General features: G+C 33.6%; 1 long non-coding RNA gene and 1 pseudogene across 1 annotated transcript; both read left to right on the top strand.

Annotated features, from left to right (window-relative positions):
• The first annotated feature begins 220 nt into the window (after nt 1-220).
• LOC148779040 (uncharacterized) lies at nt 221-1532 on the top strand. Its single transcript, XR_016046988.1, has 2 exons — nt 221-662; nt 849-1532. It is a non-coding gene; the product is annotated as an uncharacterized LOC148779040 (long non-coding RNA).
• A 14117-nt stretch (nt 1533-15649) lies between these two features.
• Nucleotides 15650-22257, top strand: LOC110007340 (tetraketide alpha-pyrone reductase 2 pseudogene; annotated as a pseudogene).
• The last annotated feature ends 232 nt before the right edge of the window (nt 22258-22489 follow it).

The following is a 22489-nucleotide window of genomic DNA, read 5'->3' as shown; positions in this document are numbered from 1 at the left end:
TTGATAGGTCATAAGCCGTAACAAACTCAAGATATAGCCTCGCCCATCTCATTTCTATGACCAAACTCATATGCCTCAATTTACTCATGCATATCTTATGTTGTTATTCCTTACATGTCAATTTAATTCCCCTCAAAAAAAAAATCATCTCTCTATTTAACATGTCTTGGACTAGTCCATCTATATCCTCCCAAAATTATATATTAAATTTAAAGTGTGGTTTGCGTACGGAGTTATAGGGTTAAGGTTGAAGCAATCGTCACCGTTCAAGCATTTCAACGGTGCATATTGTGCACTAAGACGAAGGGGAAGACCGGCAATTACTGGTACCTTGATTTCTTTCCCTATATCCAAAATAGTGTGATGGGACAGGAGGAAGAGGTAACTATATATAGAGAGAGAGAGAGAGAGAGAGAGGGGAGAACAGTGGTTCTGTAGCGAGAGAAAATACCTTTTCTTAAGGTGAGGTAACTGGCTGGAGGCACGGAAGATATGATCAGAGAGAGACAATGAACTTATGTGAGTAGAGAGAGAAGAGGTCGAGAAGATCTGAAATTCAGATTACAGATGTGCTTGGGCTGCCATTCTTCTTCAAAACAGTGTTGTATTGGGCTGGTTATGAAACCATGTCCTAATGGTTTTCGCTGGAATTTTTTTTAAGGGTTTTTTCTGCTGCTATTTCTGTCTCAGTCAATATTATATGTTTTATGAATGGAAATAGGGCAAAATCTCATATAGGGTTTCATTCCTGAATTTCTAGAGAGAGAAAGGGATGATTGATCTCATCTCAGATCTAAATCCATGCCTCAGTGAAGTGAATTGAATGTTTCTTTCATCTTGTATTGCAGGTTATTTGCAATTAAAAGCAGGGCAAATTGTAGCTGTTCAAATGCTTGCTTGATTTAATCTTGGGTTCGGTTCCTTAATTCTAGAGAGAGAGAGAGAGAGAGAGAGAGAGAAAGATAAGTCATTTGATCTCAAATTCAGATGCAGTAAACAAAAGGGAGGGTTTGGTTCATCTCGAGTTCCATATATCTATAGTTGAATTTAGAGAAATTTTGAGCTCTTCAACCCTGTATTATTCAATATAGGGTTTTGGTTCGTCAATTCTAGAGTGAGAAAGAAATGAGTGATTTGGTTCGTCAATATAGGGTTTTGGTTCGTCAAATTCAGATCCAGTTGTCAATGAAGCAAAAGGAGGGTTTGATGCTTTTAAAGTTGCATACTTGTAGAGGTGAAATCTTGGCTCTCTTCCGAATTGGATGGAGCAGGGAAAGAAGTGCCCGATTTTGAATACAGAGGGAGAAGTATAGCACATCTGCAAGCCCTAGCCACCACTTCTCATACAAGAATACAGGCTGCAACCATTGTAGCCTATAATCTGAGACAAACACCTCTGAGTATGGAATGCAAGCTGTAAGAATCAGAAATATTGCGAAGTGCTAGTTTGGCCCATAAGAACTTATCACAAACTGTTGTTTGCAAACGTTTGAATATGAGGAATGTAGAATTGAGTAGTTCTCTTTTGGTAATGACTGATGTTTCTTTGAGGTGGAGAAGGGGGGAGAGAAAGTAGAGAGAGAGTGCTGCACAAGATAGCAGACAGAGATAAGAGGATGGCGAGGGGGGAGAGAGAGAGAGAGAGAGTGGCGAGGGGTGGAGAGAGAGAGAGAGAGAGGAGAGAGATAAATATAGAAGATGGCAGAATTTTGTTGAAACCAATGGTTTAAAAAACGGATCGGTGACCCTGAACGGGCTTTCAAAAAACAGATCCTGTTCGGTGAATCGGCGATTCGGATCGGGGATCGAGTGAATCGGTCAGAATAAAACTTAAAAAAAATTCGAAAAAATTATTAAAATTCATTATAAATATTGTTTTTTAGGAAGTCAATAAAAAATGAGGGTACTCCGTTAAGAATTTTCATGTTTTTGAATGAATATGCGCATATTGATATGTTCTTTCCCTGCATGAACCGCCATTCAGCATTTAATTTACAGTATTTCGTGCTCATCCCTACACTGTTGCTGTTGGAACTCGATATGTGAATAATATGGCTGGGATAGGGTGGCCTCAGAATCATCACATCTCTCATTTTCTCTTTGAATAATATGGATTAAAAAAAAAATAACAAATTTTCAAAAAAATCGATCATGGATTAAAAAAAAAATCACAAATTTTCAAAAAATTCTATCATGGATTACAAAAAAAAATTCGATCATGGATTAAAAAAAAAAATCACAAATTTTCAAAAAATTCAATCATGGATTACATAAAATTCGATCATGGATTACATAAAATTCGATCATGGATTACATAAAATTCAATCATGGATTATATAAAATTCGATCATGGATTACAAAAAAAAACAAACAAAAAAAAACAAAAAATTCAAGAGCGGATTACAAAAAAAGAAAAAAACAGTTCGATCATGGATTACAAAAAATTCAATCATGGATTACAAAAAACTCTATCATGGGTTACAAAAAAAGCAAAAAACAAAAAATTCAATCATGGATTACAAAAAAAAAAACAAACATTTCGATCATGGATTACAAATAAAAAACAAACATTTCGATCATGTATTACAAACAGTTCGACTCGGAAATCGTGAAAAAGGGACCGGATCGCCTAAAAAATCGGAAATCGTCCGGTTCTAGAGAGAACCAGACGATTGTGTACAGTGAATCGCCGATTCACTGTACGGAATCGGCGAGTCCGAACAGTGAATAAGCGAGTCCCATACGGAATTTTTTTTTTTTTTTTTTTTTGTTGTAATCGATGATAGATTTTTTTGTAATACTTGATCGATTTTTTTGTAATCCATGATCGAATTGTTTTTGTTTTTTTGTAATCCATGATCGAATTTTTTGGTTTTTTGTAACCCATAATAGAATTTTTTGTAATCCATGATCGAAATGTTTGTTTTCTTTTCTTGTAATCCATGATCGATTTTTTTGTTTTTTTTTTTTTTTTTGTAACCCATGATAGAATTTTTTGTAATCCATGATCGAATGTTTTGTAATACATGATCGAAATGTTTGTTTTTTTTTTGTAATCCATGATCGAAATGTTTGTTTTTTTTTTTGTAATCCATGATTGAATTTTTTGTTTTTTGCTTTTTTTGTAACCCATGATAGAGTTTTTTGTAATCCATGATTGAATTTTTTGTAATCCATGATCGAACTGTTTTTTTCTTTTTTTGTAATCAGCGATTGAATTTTTTGTTTTTTCTTGTTTGTTTTTTTTTGTAATCCATGATCGAATTTTATGTAATCCATGATCGAATTTTATGTAATCCATGATCGAATTTTTTGAAAATTTGTGATTTTTTTTTTTTAATCCATGATCGAATTTTTTTTTGTAATCCATGATAGAATTTTTTGAAAATTTGTGATTTTTTTTTAATCCATGATCAATTTTTTTGAAAATTTGTTTTTTTTTTTTTTTTAATCCATATTATTCAAAGGGAAAATGAGAGAGATGATGATTCTGAGGCCACCCTATCCCAGCCATATTATTCACATATCGAGTCCCAACAGCAACAGTGTAGGGATGAGCACGAAATACTGTAAATTAAATGCTGAATGGCGGTTCATGCAGGGAAAGAACATATCAATATTCGCATATTCATTCCAAAACATGAAAATTCTTAATGGAGTACCCTCATTTTTTATTGAATTTCTAAAAAACAATATTTATAATGAATTTTAATAATTTTTTCAAATTTTTTTTAAGCTTTATTCTGACTGATTCACCCGATTCCCGATCCGGATGGCCGATTCGTCGATCCAAATCGGTTTTTTGGAAGCCCGATCCGGGTCACCGATCCGTTTTTTAAACCATTGGTTGAAACCGTACTTCCAATTGACATTGTTGATGTCTTATGCTCTAGGCGAAATGTGAACAGTTCAAAATGTTGGATGGTTGATATGGCTGCATCTTTAGTTATTCAAACAAAAATGCAACCGTATAAAAACTTTTTTCTGTCCTACATCGGTGCATAAACACTAATCACATTAATTATCGTTTCCCCTAATACAAGTTTAATTAAATAGGACCCTATCACTTACTCTTTTATAATATTTATTTAACTTTTAAATCTTTGTCTACCATTATGCCTACGACCTTTCTTTTGTCGTCCTTTTTTTATATCAAAATTTATACACATCTATCTCTTTAGTTTTTTTACCTTTTCTACTTAGTTTCTTGTAAACAAGCTATATTTACTCTCATTTGTTTAATCGGATCTACTAACTCGATACTCTTACCTGTAGGTGTTCCTACATTCCATATGGCTTGGTGAGTCCTATTCTCTTGAGCTAGTTTTTTTACTCGTGCTTGTCCAAAATTTCACGAGAACCATTGCATCGCATTGCGGCGCACAACTTCTATGGAACGTCCTAGCTAACCCCTGCTCATTTTTCACAGTACCCGGGTTCGGATACAACGGATCGCTTATGGGGACGGTCTTAGCATAAGAAGAAAATATAAATTTATATTTCATAGAAAGTTTTGGCAAATTATTACATTAATTTCCTACCTACCACGGCCCACCTCCTTTACCCAGGCTTGGGACGGGTTAAGAGAATAAGATTCTCACTCTTCTTAATACCACAGTTTTCCCAAGAGTAGCTAAGTTTTTATCTACATAATAGACTCATAGAATGATGTATTTATCAACAAAGATACAAGGACATTATGCGTTCATTCTCTCATAGAGTGAACCACCCCTGTTGCACTTCTATTGGTACTAATGGAAACGTGAGATTCTTTCTCTTCTTCTTTTTTTTCGTGGTATTTTTTGTGATGGTAATCAAGGTAAACGTGATAAAAACGAGAGGATCAGAATTTCGCTAAGAGTCCATGAACAAGATGAGAAAAGCATACAAAGACCTTTCCATCCTTTCCAAAGTTGAGCTTTTAATACCAAAGAATTTATAAGGAAGAAAATATCAATCTATGGTGAAATTTGAGTTTTGATGTTGCAACACAACAGATCACACAAGGGAGCCCACGAAGAAGAAAACCCATTTCGAATTACGCTACAAAGATCAATAAATAGACCTTATATTTTACAACATTCTGATTAAATCATGAAAAGTTAGGAAATTTACCAAAAAAGAAAAAAAAAAAAAAAAATGAAGGGGGAAAAAATGCTAACTGATTCTCTACAGGAAATGACCAAAAACATTTACCCAAAAAAAAAGAAACGCCCAAAAATATTCATGCAATTACTGAAAATCAAAACACAAAAGTTATAACTTCCAGTAATATCCACAAAAGAAAAGTAATAATAGGGTTGGGGTCGTAGTAGCAGTGCCACCAAAATCATTGCTAAAGATCATGTCCTCTATTCTCATTCACCTTCAGAAAAAAGAAAACTAATCGACCAACTAAAACAGAAGATCACAACAACCAATAAGAAAAACCGACCCATGTAAACTATTGTTTGCTTGGTGCTTGATTCATTGTAAACTACTCTTTGCTTAATCGCATCAAAAATCTGGCCAATCGTATTAGTATTTGTAAATAACTCAAAGATTTACTCTCAAACAAATATTTTGTCTACTAGTATTTGTAAATAACTCAAAGATTTACTCTCAAACAAATATTTTGTCTACACGTGCTTGAAAAGAGAGCATGATGGCACAATAGCGGACTTCTCTGTTCAAGAATATTTCATTGCTCTCTCAAGCATATTGAATGAGGGCTCTATCTAACAAGGTTTTTAGATAGAGCCAACTTCCTTATTGTGCGCTGCAATCAGAGTTTTCAACCATATATACTCCCAGTACATCAATGGATGATGGCCTCTCAAATCTCCTCGCTAGGAGATGTATTTAAGTTCCCTTAGGTTCGCAAGTCATACTCCTCTAGTGTCACCATTACGGCGTTAGTACAATGGCCCTAACAAGGGCTATAATTAAGAACAAATGCAATGGAATGTGTAAAAAGAGGGATACACTATTGATAGGAATTGTCTACCAAAGAGACCATTTATCTTTTGTACATAGAGGTCACAATCATTCTCATTCATTAGATGCCAAATTGGATGGCTTGGGGTAAATCATGAAGTCGGAGAATTTCTTTTTGGAACTTAGTGTCTATTCAATAACATTCTTACATTCACCCGTTTTTAAATTTAAGGGCCAATAATGATTGTGACCTCCATATACAAAAGACAAACGGTCTCTTTGTAGACAATCCCTTATTGATATGGTTGCAAGAAGTGTAATTTGTAAGACGATGAAACTATTAATATACTAATATCCCCTGAGGCACATGGGAAGGCTCTAACTATAGAAGTCGTAGCCACCTCTATTCCGAGTCTAACCTACAATATCCTTTCAATTGACGTTTAAATGAGCTTTATTTAAAATTTGGGTTGTAGATATATTTTTATATGGTACACTAAATAAAAATAATAATACCTCTAAACTGTTTTAGGGGTATTTTTTGGTCCATTATTTTCTTGAAATAATCTGTATTTTTTGGTCCATTATTTTCTTGAAATAATCTGTATTTTTTATTAGTGTATCCTATGAAAATATGTGTATATACTAAATTTTAATAAATGTTATTTTAAAAAATAAAAAATACAAAATAAAATTTTGAGGCCGTTAGATGTGGGAAACTCTAAACCATTTCAAACGGTGCCTGTGCACCCTTCCACCATCCACATGATGTGGGCCTGGACATGGATGGGAGACTTTCCTTAAATAACTTAAGGTTGGACTGGTAGCTTTCAAAACTGCAATTTAAGAAAGACAGGTTGGTACTCTTTATTTCTTGGGATTGTACATAATGAGACTATTTACTTTTGGTAAAGTCACAATTACTTATAACAATCTGATGTGAAATCTGATAGCTTAGGTGTGTTAAAAGGTTCGAGAAAATTTATTTTGAATATTGAGTTTTGTCAATGAAATAATTACAGTTACTCAATTTTATATCTAATGGTCAAGATTAATTGTGATCATCTTGTACCAAAAGTAAATGATCTTATTATATATATATATATATATATATATATATATATATATATATATATATATATATATATATATATATTTATTTATTTATTTATTTATTTATTTTTATTTTTTATCCATTAGGATACTTTTGAGAACTTTAAATAGTTCCCTTTTTCTGTTTTGTTGGGGGCTCATGCTTTTTATCAAGTTCCAACATTTTAGCTATCCCAAGATGTCGTTACAAAAGTCAGATGTTTTTTCTTACTAATATTTCTGCATTTCTTTTTCATTCACCTAAATTATTTTCTTTGGCATACCAACGGTTCAAGGATCCTTTATAATATTTTTTTTAAAATTATCTCTAATATCTCTTTAATGTTCAAAAATTTTATGCTTCCTAATTTTTTGTTTATTACATGCATTACTTACTTTTTGCTTTTTACGTACCTATTTGGTCTGTGAAACTCCTTTATTATGCCGAGAGAACAACATTTGGGTGCACCTTTACAAACGGGGCTCCCTGATGAACCTTTTATGCTTCTAACAACTTTACGCCTAACTTGAAAACAATGTTTTGTCACTTCCCAACTGTAAATTGGGTGATTGGGGCATTTCTTTTTTCTTTACTTTTTTTTAAAGGTTGTCCAATAAATTGGGTGTTTGGGGCATTTCTTTTTTCTTTCCTTTTTTTTTAAAGGTTGTCCAGCAGTAGGATTACAAAAGGTCCTTTATGGACCTAACTGGTCCGTAAAAGTCCCAATTTCCAAAATAATACTCTTTGAGCAAAATAAAGGAGCTTCACAGATCTAATAGGTCCGTAAAGCTTTGATGGGCCTATTAGGTCAATAAGGAGGGTACCTTAAGCATAAATAAATAAACAAAAAAAGCAAGTTTGAAATTTTTGATAATTAAATCGATATTGGCTGCAACTTCCCTTCCACATTCCAATAAGTTAATGAATATGGTGTGTAAATTCACGCCTTTTAGACATTTATAATTTTTTTTATTTGTAATTGTGGATAATTAAGGATTTGATCGACACATACAAACAGGGAGAGAGGGGTTGGAAAAATGAGTATTTGAAAACAGATAACATGGATTAGGTGGGGTTTCTTTGGGAAATGGATGGGGCTGAAGAGAGGCTAAAGTTGGTGAGGGTGGAGTTGTTAGAGGAAGGAAGCTTCGATAAAGGCATAGATGGAGTGGATGGGGTTTTCCACACTGCGTCTCCGGTTCTAGTCCCTATGACAAAAATATTGAGGCAAGTCCACCTCATCTCTTCCTTCTAAACATCAATATTTTTTTCATGGATAGATATAAATTGGATCATAACAATATCTAGGGGAGTTCATATTCATATTTAGCTTTGGTAAAGGAGTATTATTAATAAGACTTATAAATATTTTATTGATTCACTATCGTCTCTGGCCATTCCAATCACTAGGAGTGTCAATTTTTTACCCTTAGAAAAATTTTCTTGAGTTTCAAGCACGGTCATTAGCACATTTCCAACCACCCAATTCTATATTTAACAGCCCTAAATAATTCTCTTGCACCAAAGGTAAATACACCAAATTCATATTTTGAAAGAAAATAGACGAATTTTAATCAAAATTCAGGCTATTTTGTACTTGTGGTTTGGTGACCATCCTAACCCACTAGACCCAAACAAGTGGACTAGCCCTATGAGCCATGAATTGGATTGTTAAGGATGTTAATAAAGAGATCGATCTTACTAAATCACATATTATGTAATACAAGGGGAATGTCCATAAAAAGAAATTCCTTAGGGATGCTGATATAAGGAAAGGTCCTATATGTAGGAACTTTGGGATGGAAGAGGATAGGATTTAAGTGGTAATTATCAAAATGCCCTTGCATCTAAAAAGTCAATAAGGTCTAACGGTTGTAGCCCTGTCTGAGACAAAATAAGCTGCAACTAAATTTCAAAAAAAAAGAGAGACAAAATAGAAACATAGGGGTCGGATTTCAACGAAATCGGTTTCATTCACAACCAGTTGGTTCAGTCATATTGAATAAGTCTAAACCAATTCATGTAAACAATTCTTAAAGATAAAATGTTTTTGAGCACTCGGCCAAGTCTCAAGGTACTCAGCGAGTTCTAGTCGGCTTGGCGGAGAGACAGCTGGTTTGGGAAGAGCTCCTTTTGTTGTCATGACCTAATTTGATGACGAAAGGAAGAGCTTATTGTGTTTTCATGACCTAATTCAATGACGGACGATATGGTGATCAACGGGCCAGGTTTTGCTAGCATTTCCTCTTGCAATTAAGCGGGTATTAATAATGCAATTAACCAGTTTTTCCATTAGGAATGGAAAGACCTCATGAGGTGTTTTTTAGCTTTTATTGTAATTTTTTTGAGGAAACAACACCATTGAAAAATGAAATTTTATTCGTTACTCATGTTGCTTAAAATCATTGCATAAAAAAAGATTATAAATGGATTCCTCGTAAAGATTGTACAGTTAAGCGGTCTTTGATTTAATAAATGAATAATCAGAGATGAACAATGGGGATTTGGTACTTTGTGTTTACCAATTGAAGCCGATATTTCTTAAAGGAAAGCCCTACGCAACGACTTAGGTGAAAATGAACAATGGGGATTTTGTACAGCCACGGATTTATTATGTCGGTGGCAGTATTGCAATAGACATATAGTTTCGTGGCAGTCAATTTGTATTTCATATTTCATTTTTTTTTGAGAAATAAGTATATAATATATTTCCAAAGGAAGAGAGTAAGGTTTAAGGTGATTGAGAATGCAGGAGAGCATGATAAATCCAAGCATAAAAGGCACCATCAATGTACTAAAATCTTGCTCAAAAGCAACCTCTCTTAGGCGTGTTGTCCTCACCTCTTCATGCTCTTCTGTACGGTACCGCGATGATGTGCACCAAATTTCACCTCTAAACGAATCACATTGGAGGGACCCCCAATATTGCAAAAACCACAATGTAAGTAACTAACTCAAGGGAGCATCTACTTTTCATCCTTTTTTTTTTATATATAATTCTTTTTTTTTTTTTGTTAATATCTATCTAAAATAGTAAACACTAGTGATCTCTTGTCACTAGGTAATTTCTTCCTATCTGAAAATTTGTTTTGGACCCATGCAATACATATGTCCCCTTTAGTGCCTGGCCATTGGTGTGATTGCGAAGCCCACTATCGGTGCACAAATAATTAAAAAGTTTGTTAAAGACACTAACCATGATTGGTGCTTTCATTAAAAACTATAGAATGTTTTGATGGTTCTAAAAGACCGCATTGTCTGTTTAGTCTTGCATACCAAACATGGGGCATCATTCGACTTCATATGATAGTTCTAAAATCAATGTCCACCACTAATTATGAAATTTGTAGCTCAAGAAATAGTACCGATCTTGCAGATCTTTGACCATATGAAAATGGACGGTCAAAAATATGTGTGACAATATAACTATTTGTAGGGCTTGAAAACTTTGTTTTTTTCGACAACCGTAGTGTTCAAGGTTGAGATGATCAATTTGAAATTTCTCCGATGCTAGAACTGTAATTTTTTGTGATTTTTAAAATGATACTTTACTTTTTTTTCTATAAGGACTGGACTTTATTTTTAACCTTTTTTCAATAAAATATTGCGCGAAATTTACTTTAGACTATCCATTTCATGGAAATTAGATTTAAGGTTTTAAGAGCTGAACGTTAGGTGCTCCAGTTGGGACCAATTGTACATTTAGGTCCAGCAAGAGCACCATACGCAGACATTTGAATGATTATAAAGGACAGTGGGCAATTTAAAATTGGTATTGTATATTTAGGCCTAGTAGCATGGATTTAAAATTGGTATTGAATACTATGAGACAAATTATTTTTGTTACAAGGAGGTCATACTTACTCTTCGCCATTAGATGTCAGATTGGATGGCTTGAATGTGTTACAAAGCCAACGGGCAAGAGCAATTGGGACCAAAATAAATGATCTATTGATATACTTTTCCTTCAAAATTTGTCATTTGGTAAGCCTCATCATATTGGTGAATGTTTCTCTAATAGAATCACACTCCTAAAAGGCACTTAATTTGTGTAACACACAATTCCAGCTTTTCACTACAAGTACAAATGATATGTTTGATATGAAGGGTATGGACCCATGGTGATTTCAGAAATTATTAAGGGAGTAGATCAAAACCTGGCTCTCATATGAGAAAAGCTTCCTCATAATTTTTTTAGATTTAAAAAAAAAAAAAAAAATTTAAGGGAGTAGCATCTAAGTAAAGGGCAATACATAGAGATTTAATAACTAAGGAGGCCATAACAAGTGGAGATTTTTATTATTATTTACTTTAAGGACTTGTTTCTTTTGTGTTTCCTGGTGACGTAGCTATGGTATGCTTATGCCAAAACCCTAGCTGAGCAAGAGGCATGGAAGGCAGCAAAAGAATGGAGGATTGACCCAGTGGTTGTGAACCCATCATTTGTGGTGGGTCCCTTGCTCGGATCACAGCCCACTAGTACACTTCTTATGGTGCTGGGGATTCTCACAGGTAAGAATTGGTTTTGAAGAAGCATAATAATAATAATGCATTGAGTGTTTTTTTTTTTTTTTTTTTTTAAAGCATTACGAGGTATCCAATTATCACAACCGTGGAACTTCTACTTCATGAAAGGCTTAACGTCAATTTGACTTAAATCTGTAGGCTGGGCATGCTTGTTAACCCATGCGGTTTGTTGCTTTTACCCGAAGTTCAGTCAACTCGGATTTGCGCAAGTAACTCGGGCTCGCCATCCAAAATGCCTGTGTATCTCTGGTTTAGTGGTTTAGGGGACCGACTAGAGGATCATAAAAACTAAATATAAATAATATATATATATATATATATATATATATGTATATATAAAAGGAAACACTATTATAGGCGAAAATGAATAGTGATTTCGCCTACCCTCATCACCGTCTAAATTTCATCGTGTGGTCACGATTGTCCAGTAGTGTTTTATTTTTTATTTTTTATTTTTTTCAACAAATCGGAATGATATGAAATTTGAAAATTATAAAAATAAATATTTTACATAAAACAATTGACCAAAATACCTCCCAAAAGTTTTGGGGGTATTTTGATCAATTTATTTTTTTCAGATAATTTTTTTTATATTTTTATTAGATGCGCCTCAGTAAGATGTACATACCCTCCAAATTTCAGGTCATTCTGATTTGTAAAAAAAATGAAAAATAAAACATTACAGGACAATCGTGACCAGACGATGAAATTTAGACGGTGATGAGGGTAGGCGAAATCATCATTCATTTTCGCCTATAGGCATTGGAAAGACTTTTCCATATATATATATATATATATATATATATATATATATATATATATATATATATATATATATATATATATATATATATATATGATTCCAAAAAATAATAAATATATTTGTAATTTGTTTTTTTATGTTTTCTATCATGTTGGAAAATATTGAAAAATATTTGGCTATGAATACTTATTTTTATATTTTTTTTTCTTTTTAGATTATTTCTAAAATACTTCTAATTACAAATTGATTTTTTCAAAATCTGTTTTAGCTTCTTCTTCTTTTTTGCCTCATTTATATGTGTTTCTTTAATTTTACATTAAATATATATTTCCTATTAATATATGGAATTTTTGTATTTTCAAATAAAAATAATAGTTTTTAGCTTGAACATGCCAACAAGGTTGAGTGACTCGGACTTAGATCAAGTACTCAACTCGGGCATGGACCAAGTACTAGGCCAGAGTCGTTCGATCGAACACTGCTCTTACCTTTGTACCCTTTTAAGTAATAGACTTAAAAATTGTCAAATCAACTTAAAATTGACCAGCGTTCAATAGGGCTGCCCAGTTCTTCTTATTATTTAAGTCTTTTTTATTTATTTACTAAATTAATTAGAAAAAGACTCTAACGATGCTAAAACATAGTCCAATTAAGTCAAATAATTGCTTGAGACGTGGTGAACCAAAATAGAGTTGGAGCATCGATGGTCAGGAGGGCAGATTCCTCAACATAACATCCCACCCTCCTCCGCTCCAACCTTTAACATATCAAATAAATAAACAAATAAAGCAGGTATGCTTATAGAAAACCATTTGTGAAAGGGTGCGGTTTGTATTGAGAAATATGGTTTTCATACTATAAATTTTTGTAATAGCCTTAAAATATATTTTCGTCTTTAATTATAAAATTTAAAACTTCAAAAATAGTTTAAATCCAGTAGATCTATAAAAACTTGAAAATCTTGAATGACAATAAAAAAATGCATTTACGAGATGTAGTATTTCTAAAACTTGAAATCCATTTTTTTCTCATGTCCATGAATCTTGATGTCGAGATGATCAATTTGATGATATTTGGGCATCACCACAACCCCTTCGAGTGAAATTTTTGAGATAGGCTCTAATTTGATTGTTTAGAGCCGAGGTTCTATATGAACTTTTCCCTTTGTGAAAAGGAAACAAAAGAAACTAAACCAAGACGCATTGTGAAGATGAATTGTTTTATATACTAGTCAATAAGAATGTCCTTACAGGTGCAAGATAGTTTGATACCACCGTCCCCTTCATAGCATGGAGACTACATGAGTCGGCACTGAGCATACTTCACGTCACTTGTTTTACATTCGCTAATATTATCGCCAGTCCGTACTTTGGAGTAGGGGTGGCAACGGGTCCGTATGGGTCGAGTTTGTATCTAAATCTAGATCCGAATAATATTTGGACCCGGATCCGACGTGTCGGGTCTAAAAATTGGACCTATACATATACCTATATTATGAGCTTTTTTTTTTTTTTTTTTTTAACCTTTTTTTTTTTTACCCTTTTTTTTTTTTTTTTTTTTTTTACCCTTTTTTTTTTTTTTTACCATAATATACTCGTATTATTGGCAACAAGGTCGCAATCACCCGCTATTAGATTTTAAGCTTTATGATTTGTCATTTAATAGCTAAAACTAACTACAAGTTGTTATTGTATACGATCCTTATTGCACCCAAACGTATAGGGATTAAAGTAAAGTATTTTATCTCCAACGGTTTATGGGTATAGTCAGGTTTAGCAAGACCCGGACCAAGACATGAATAGTATTCGGGTTCAAGTTTTGGACCCAGACCTGGACCCATCGGGTCCAAATGTGTCGGGTATACGCGGTGGGTCCCAGGTCGAGTCTGGGTCCATTACCACCCCTACTTTTGAGCTGTGTAAGAAGCCACGACTCGAGGCCGAAACTCACACCGAGCCGGAATAGTCGAGTAACTCGAGACAATCCGGGCAAGCAGGTTAAAAAATATTAGAAAAAGAAATCCTAAAAAATATGTTTATAGTAAAATCAAAATAAACGCATCTAAATAAGGTCAAAAAAGTAGTTAAAAAAGATGGGATTGTCTATAAAGATACCATTTATCATTTGTATAAGAAGATCTCAATCATTCTTGTCCCTTAAATTTCTAAATGGGTGATTGTAAGAGTATCATTAAATAGACACAGTTTTAAAAAAATTTCGCGAACTTTGAGACTCACCCTAAAGCCTCCAATTTGACTTCTAATAAGTAGGAATAGTTGGGACCTCCTTGTAATAAAGACAAATGGTATCTTTATACACTTTTCCAAACAAAAATAATTTTTAGAAAATATGTTTGTATCTAAGAGTACTTTAAAAATAATTCAAAAAAATGAAGAAGAAAGAAAAAGTAGTCATGGCCAAAGCACTTTCCAATCTTTTTCAAAATGATAGAAAATGCAAAACAATATATATATATATATATATATATACAAATAAATTTCATATTTTTTAATAAATTTTTTAATTTTTTTAATATCCCAAAGCTTAACCACCAAAGTCAAGATACTTAGGCTCACAAGGGTGTTGAGCCCAAGTTACTTAAGTGATTCCAAGTTGGCTCGCCGGAGTAGGCGAACGTGGCCTTTGAGAACATTTCAAATTTTACCGTTTTGTTTGGAAATTGAAACAAATATATCAAACTTTCTTCAACAAGTGTTCCTTATTTATAGAGGATTTGTGTATCTTTATTTGTTGTAGGAAACAAACGAGACTACATTTGATCCAATAAAGAACGGGACCGTTCACAATACATGAGTCCTTTAAGCGAAAAGATTTTATACTCCCGTGGTCTATTTACTCTCTCAGGTAAAATCCAATATAGGTGTAATTTTAGTCTTTAAATTTTAAGGATGTAATATTTTCAATATATTTCATAATAGAACTCTCTATGTACTAGAAATAAAAGTAATGTGTCAATATTGATTTGAGACCTTCCGGTTTTTGAAGGGTATTATTTAAGTGTGAAAAAAAATCTCAAAAAGTTTTTGTTTTCAAGATAATCATCAAGTGAGACTTATATGGTTTTCAAATTTCAAAATGAAAAAGAATTCCCCCGTAGGTCTTCTGACTGAAGGAGTACGTACACATATTGGTCCTGCAGGAGCACAGTATACATGCCCTTATTTTGATACAACTGCATTTTCCGTTGAAACAGGTGTGAATGGAAGCGTGTACCCAACACTAGAATTGGTTTCGGTCACATAGATGACGTGGTGACGATCCACAAGTTAGCAATGGAGAAAGGGAAGGCCTCAGGTAGGCTAATTTGCTCGGGCCCTGTGACGTACTGGTCAGATATCGTAGCAATGCTCAAGCCCAAATATCCTTCTCTTTACATTGCCAATAAGTAAGATTTTCTTAAAGACCCTCTTTCTCTCTCTCATTGTATTGCTTAATGGTAATCAATATTAGTGCAATGATTTTATTATTACCTTTATTAGTTATGATTTTACTATTATTCATGCAGCCAACTCCAAATAATTGTGATAAGACTTGGATGATGATGATGATAAGCTATGATAATAAAAGAGATCAACACGACATACTATAATACCAGCTTGTATTCTACATGGATTAAAACATGTGGCTCAAGAGTCTAATTTAAGCAAAGAATTGTTGGGGGGCTTGATAATTATGCTTGAAATCCATTCAACCTCAAGCATAGTTATCAACACAGAACTCGTTGCCAACATCAGATGGTTTGTAGCAATGTGCTAAAACTCACCTACGCTAGGGACCTCACCCTTGGCCAAGGCGTTGCCAACATCAGATGGTTTGTAGCAATGTGTTAAAACTCACCTAGGCCAGGGACCTCACCCCTTGGCCAAGGCGAGTTATTCCGTTGTGTCAAGCATAGCGCCAAAATGCCTTAAAAACATATAAAAAGTTTTAAAAACATTGAAAAAAAACATATATTAGAAGTAAATTCAAACCTAAATCACTTTAAAGAAGTTAAACAAGGTCGGAAAACTAGAGAAAATATGTTTGGAATATTTTTAAAAGTCCAAAAAAATAATAAATATAAATATGTGATTATGGAAAAATAAACAATCCCCAATCTTTGCCAAATATATCTAAATCATGTAAGAAAAATTGTATAACAACTTTAATTTTACGACTTTCTTCATCTCCTCATTTTTTTTTTTTTTCTTTTTTTTCTTTTTTTTTTTTTAACTTCCTTTAAATACCCCTAGTTGTCACATAACTTGGGGATAATCCGCCTCTGCCCTAGGGTGAAGCCAATTAACTTGGCCGGGTCCAAGTAACTAGACCCGGCCAAGTCTCGGTACACTGCATTCTAGAGCTATTTATATCCAAGTAAAATATAAGTAGGAAATTCTGTACGGATTCCCATACAAAAAAAATTATTATTACTATTATTAGCAATGAATGGAAACTACAATTTTGTTTCACCTCATTGACTATGTATTTCATTCACCCATGAACGATTTCAAGGAGGTTCAAGAAGAAAATGATGTAACCACCAATGAATATTGGTGCACACCACCCTTTGCTAAAGCATTGGCTTCCATATTAGCCTCCCTAAAACAATGAGATAACTCAAAAGAACCACTAATTAAAATAAAAAAGATTTCAACAAAAATGCTGCATAATCTCCAAGGTGGCTTCATTTCTCCTTTTGCCCAAGCAATGACATTTCTTGAATCACTTTCAATTGTCTTTTGGCCCTCCAAAAGAGCTATTGCCTCAGCTTCATTCACTGTTGTATGTCCACATGGTTTCAAGTAGGTGAATTTGTAATTACCCATATGATCTCTAATGGTACCACCTTAACCTGTTGGGCCTAGGTTTCCAATCGAGCTTCCATCAAAGTTGAGTTCTAAGCAATTTTTATGAGGCATCCAAAAAACATTTCGAGTCTGTCTATCATTATGAAACTTAGCAACTTCAGATGGATTCTCAAAAATCTGTTATTTTGATAAAAACTTACAATCCTTGTTTCTTGAAAACCATTAAGTTGTTGTTGCTAAGGTGTTGGACTTCAAAACTTCAATCTCACTTTGTGTCCCTTCAAATGTTCTTTTTATTTTCTCTCTCTCCAAATATTCCAAATCGTTCTCACCTATAAAGCTTTACATAACACATTGCCTATTTTCGACAAACCATGGTTTATCCATTGAGAGATGAATAACTCTGGGCTTTGTGAGATCAAGATATTTAGATTTAATAACTTTCTACACCAATCCCACATGCTTAGAGTAAAAGGACAATGTAAAAGAATATGGTCCACACTTTCGTTGTCCCTCAAACATAGTCTACAAATATTGACAATTATGAAACCTCTCTTACAAAAGTTATCCACAATAACAAGTTTTTTTTGAAGAACTACCTACAAAAATAACTGAACCTTCAGCGGCACCTATAAATTCCATATTCTTGCTAAACTATGATCAGTCACTCTGTGATTCTCCTCATGCAGTAGTCGATAGATAGACTTATCTGGAAAATCCCCTGAAGCTGTAAGTTCCCACACCAATCGGTCATCTTTATTGGAAACATAGAAAAAATTGTGCAACAGATTCATAAGCAATTGGAACTCATGAAAGAAAGAATTTGAGACCCTCATGTACCTGCAAACAATATTCCAAAAAGAGTTAGTAAAATGAGCTCCTCTGATATCTTTCACTGAGGCCAATGGATTGTCGACTTTGGAGAAGACCTCAGGGAAAGAATCTCGAAGAGCAAGGTCTCCCAGCCACTTATCATACCAGAACAAGGTTTAATCTCCCTTTCCAACTACTTTGCGATAATGGCTAAGATATAATGATCTGTACTTATCAATTCCTTTCCAAATACTTGAATTTTTAACACTTAGACCCCCACGTCTCTTGGAAGTGGTATACCTTTCCCAATCCACGAGTTTCAATTTTTTTCTCCTTCCTATATTACCCCATAAAAGCGATCTCATAATGTTTTCCAAATTCTTCACTACTTGCTATGGCATTTTGAAAACGGGCATAAAATAGATGGGTAAGTTGGACAAAGTGGAGTTGATAAGAGTAGATCTTCCTCCAAACGACAATAATTTAGACTTCCATAGATCCAATTTCTTACTAAATCTTTCAATAATAGGGTCCCAAATAGCTGCCGATTGATTTCCTCCAAATAAATGAATACCCAAATATTTGGAAGGAAACTTGCCAACGCCATATCCAAGAATTTCTATCAAAATTGCAACCACGTTCTCTGAAACTCCAATCCCAATCAAATTTGTCTTTTCTAAATTCACTTTGAATTGCTATTTTCATACACTTTAATAACACCCATAAATTCCTTACTTCTTGTTCCTCTGGGCTACAAAAGAAAATGGTATCATTTGCATACTGGAAATGAGAGATTGTTAGTCTACCAATATTAAATCCAGAAATAAGGCCTCTACTCACAACAGAATTCATTATAGTCCTAAAACTTTTAACCACAATAGTATATAAGTATGGGGACAAAGGATCTCCTTGCCGAGTTCCTTTTGATGCTTTAAGATAACCACAAGATTTTCCGTTGAAAAGGACTGAGAAATGATTGACTTCGAGCATTCCTAAATCCACACTCGCCAATATGATCTAAAACACATCTTTCCTAAGATTTTATATAGAACATGCCAATCCACTTTGTCGTATGCCTTTTTAAAATCTATTTTACATAGAATACCTAGTTTTAGCTCTTTCATCCTTAAGTGTATGCATTCTTGTGTCATTAAGATATTGTCCATAATATGTCTGTCTTTGAGGAAAGCAAATGTTTTCCTTCTGATATCCACGCATCGCCAAGCACTTTCCATAATGGCTGGTCTGCTGTGTAATCACTAATCGACAAAAACTTCGAGATTGCATACGTAACTGCTCAACCAATCTCTCGATCTCGATCCACTTCAACTTCCCGCTTCACTCACTCAAGTTTTGATGATTAATAAATGGAGCGCATCAGTTGTATTGAGCACCAATTCTTCGAGTCCCAATGAAAAGCGCTCGCGATTATATATATATATATATATATATATATATATATATATATATATATATATATATATATATATATATATATATATATATATATACGTGGGTCTCTCTCGCCTCGGATATCTCCACTGAGGACCTTTCACAACCAAATGCAATACTTCTCTCAATCTATAGACACTCCCCAGTAAGCTAATAGGCCTTATGTCATTCACACGCATAACATATTTTTTGGAAATTAAAGCAATAAAAGTAGAATTAACTGTTGTCGAGATTTTACCTCTATAATAAAAGTCATCCATGAATAAAAAAAGATCCTCCTTTAGAAGCTCGTAAAAGATTTGAAAAAAAACTTAAGGAAAAATGTCTGGCCCCGGTGCCTTATCCCTCCCCAAGGAGAAGACACCACCTTTTATTTCATCCATTTCGAAAGGCCTTTCCAACCATAAATCCCTTTCTGAAGGCAAACTATCCAAAATGACATTCTCAAGACTAAAATAATTATTTTTTCCCTGTAAAAGCTTCTTTGAAACGGTTAATTAAACCCATTTTAATACTACCTGGTTCAGTAAGTTCCACATCTCCCATTTAATTTTACTTATGGAGTTACCCATTTTTTTAGTATTAGCAATAGCATAAAAGAATTTAGTGTTTCTATCTCATTTCTTTAGCCATTTCACTTTAGATCTTTGCCTCCAATATACTTCCTCCAATTTTAGAAGGTCATGCAAGAAAGCAAGAGAGTTGTTTCTTTCCCTTATTTTTTCTGGTGGCACTAATCCTCCCATAAATTGGATCTCATTATTCTCTACATTTTTTTTTTGTCACTGTACTTTATTACTATTGGTTGCCCCGAGATTTTTTTTCCCATTTACAAATTTCATTCTTCAACGTTTTCAATTTAGTAGTAAATTGATGACCCACCCAACTTTCTATCTTGGTATTTTGCCAAAACTCTTCTACCAACTTAATAAAACTCTTGTCTGATAACCAATTTCGCTTCATTCTAAAAGGTGATGGACCAAACTTCATACCCACTACATTCAACATAAGAGGGACATGATCGAAGGTAATTTTCACTAAGGCTTTAACATAAGGATTTGGAAACTTATTAAGAAAGGAATTGGTCACCAAGAATCTATCCAAGCAAGTAATGGTAGCGTCTGAAACAGCATGGTTTGACCAAGTGTAGGCAACCACAATCGAAGGAATGTTCACAAGTTCATTATTCTGAATAAAAGAATTAAACATGCGCATATAATGAGATATCCTAGGATTAACTAAGGATTCACTAGGTCATTGAATCACATTGAAATTACCTCCAATACATCATGGCACATTAACAAAATTGGTCAAAACATTCAATTCATCAAAGAAATGTGCTCTTTCTTCGGGACGGTTGGGACCATAGACATTTGTCAAACACTATTTAAAACCATCTGCAGGGCCAGAAAACAAAATGTAGATATGCTTTTCATTTAAAACACAATAATATTTTTGAACCACATTCGGGTCTCGTATGACCCACAAACCACCTGATAAGCCATTACAATCAAAACCCATAAAGTTCATTGGTCTCTTTTACCAAACTAACTTAACAGACTAACAATTCTGGACCTCCATCTTTGATTCCAGACGGTCAAGCAGACGTCGTACTTGGGTAATTAGATTAGATCATCAATTTTATTAGCATATAGCAATTTTTAATCATTATGGTCACTTCATGTTCGTGCAGGAACATGCCCATAATTGAATCCCGAGGCAAAATCCATTTCAGAAGTATTCTTAGGATTTCAAATTTCATTTTTTAAAAATAAAACAAAACTAAAATGAAATCTTTTTATTCCTAGATATTTGTCAAAAAGAAAAAAGGATTTCAAATTTCATAAGTATTGTTAGGACTCCAAATCTAAAAAATGTAGAAAACAAATTCTATATTGATAAAAAAAAGCATATTTCCTAAGATTGAACATAGACAATCCAATTTTTGGATGGTTGAATTTAATTGTCTAAGAACTCTTTTATGATAATGATCATCAAGTGATTCCTAAGTGGATTCAAAAATTTCATAAACTTGTAGGTAGCTTTTTTACCCGAGGAAGCAATTGTAATATGCTCCTACGGGAGAATGGTATATGCACCAAATATGTGCTTTAATTTTATTAAGCTTATTTTGAACATGTCATTATTATAATGTTTTTCACTACGAATCCATCCACTTATCAATGTATATTAGATGTACACCAAAGTCAAAAAGTATAGACCAAGTCAAAAGTTGTGTACACTACGTCAAATCAAGAATCGTTTAGTTCTTTTCGGAAACACTCGCTTCATAAATGACCCCATATTTCTTTCAGAGATTTGGATGAGTCACTTGGAGAACCTAGACATCCGCTCATTCATTTTATGTTATTTAAAAAAAAACAAATTTGAAAATATTATTATCTGACTTTTTTACTTATTGCTGGGCCAAAAAATCTGTCCCATTTTCCTTTAATAGGCAATCTATAGGAGTTCAACTGATGATCAATACGACCTCCCGATTAGGATTCTAAAACATTGGCATTACATGTACAAATATTTGTTTCAATAATAAGTTTTCCTCTCAATAGGGCATTCCCTATTATAGGGTCCTTGCAGATTCTATAAAACAATTAGCCCATGTTTGTGAATGTTCATGTATGTGTCGACTGGTACATGCACAGTATATTTCTACATATATGGATTAGTTTTTTCAATTTAACTTAGTGGGCCAAAATAATTTGAATTTCAGATGTGGTGAGCAAATAGGTGATGACAAGCCCCACAATATGGACACCACCAAGATCCGGAATTTGGGACAGCCCACATTCAAAACAATCGAGCAGATGTTTGATGATTGTCTCAGGAGTTTCCAAGAAAAGGGATTTCTTCCTAGGTTTTAAGCTCTTTTTTTATGTTTTCTTCCTTTCTTTTTATTTTTATTTTATTTTTGAATAAATTACCTACTTTAGGCCTAGATTTATCATAGTGACATGAACAACAACTAGATGGATTTCCTAGAGGCCATTTTAGTAGTTGGCCATATGCTAGTAGTATTTTCCCATAAAAATATGAAGTCATTGATAACACTTATGCTCACCATTGTTTTTTATGAATCTTTTAGTTATTTAGTAT

Source organism: Amborella trichopoda, chromosome 13, assembly GCF_054954075.1.
Source record: "Amborella trichopoda isolate Santa Cruz 75 chromosome 13, AtrichopodaSantaCruz75HAP2 v2.0, whole genome shotgun sequence".
Taxonomy (NCBI): domain Eukaryota; kingdom Viridiplantae; phylum Streptophyta; class Magnoliopsida; order Amborellales; family Amborellaceae; genus Amborella; species Amborella trichopoda.
The sequence above is the reverse complement of the archived record's forward strand: the minus strand, read 5'-3'. Positions and strand labels throughout refer to the sequence as shown.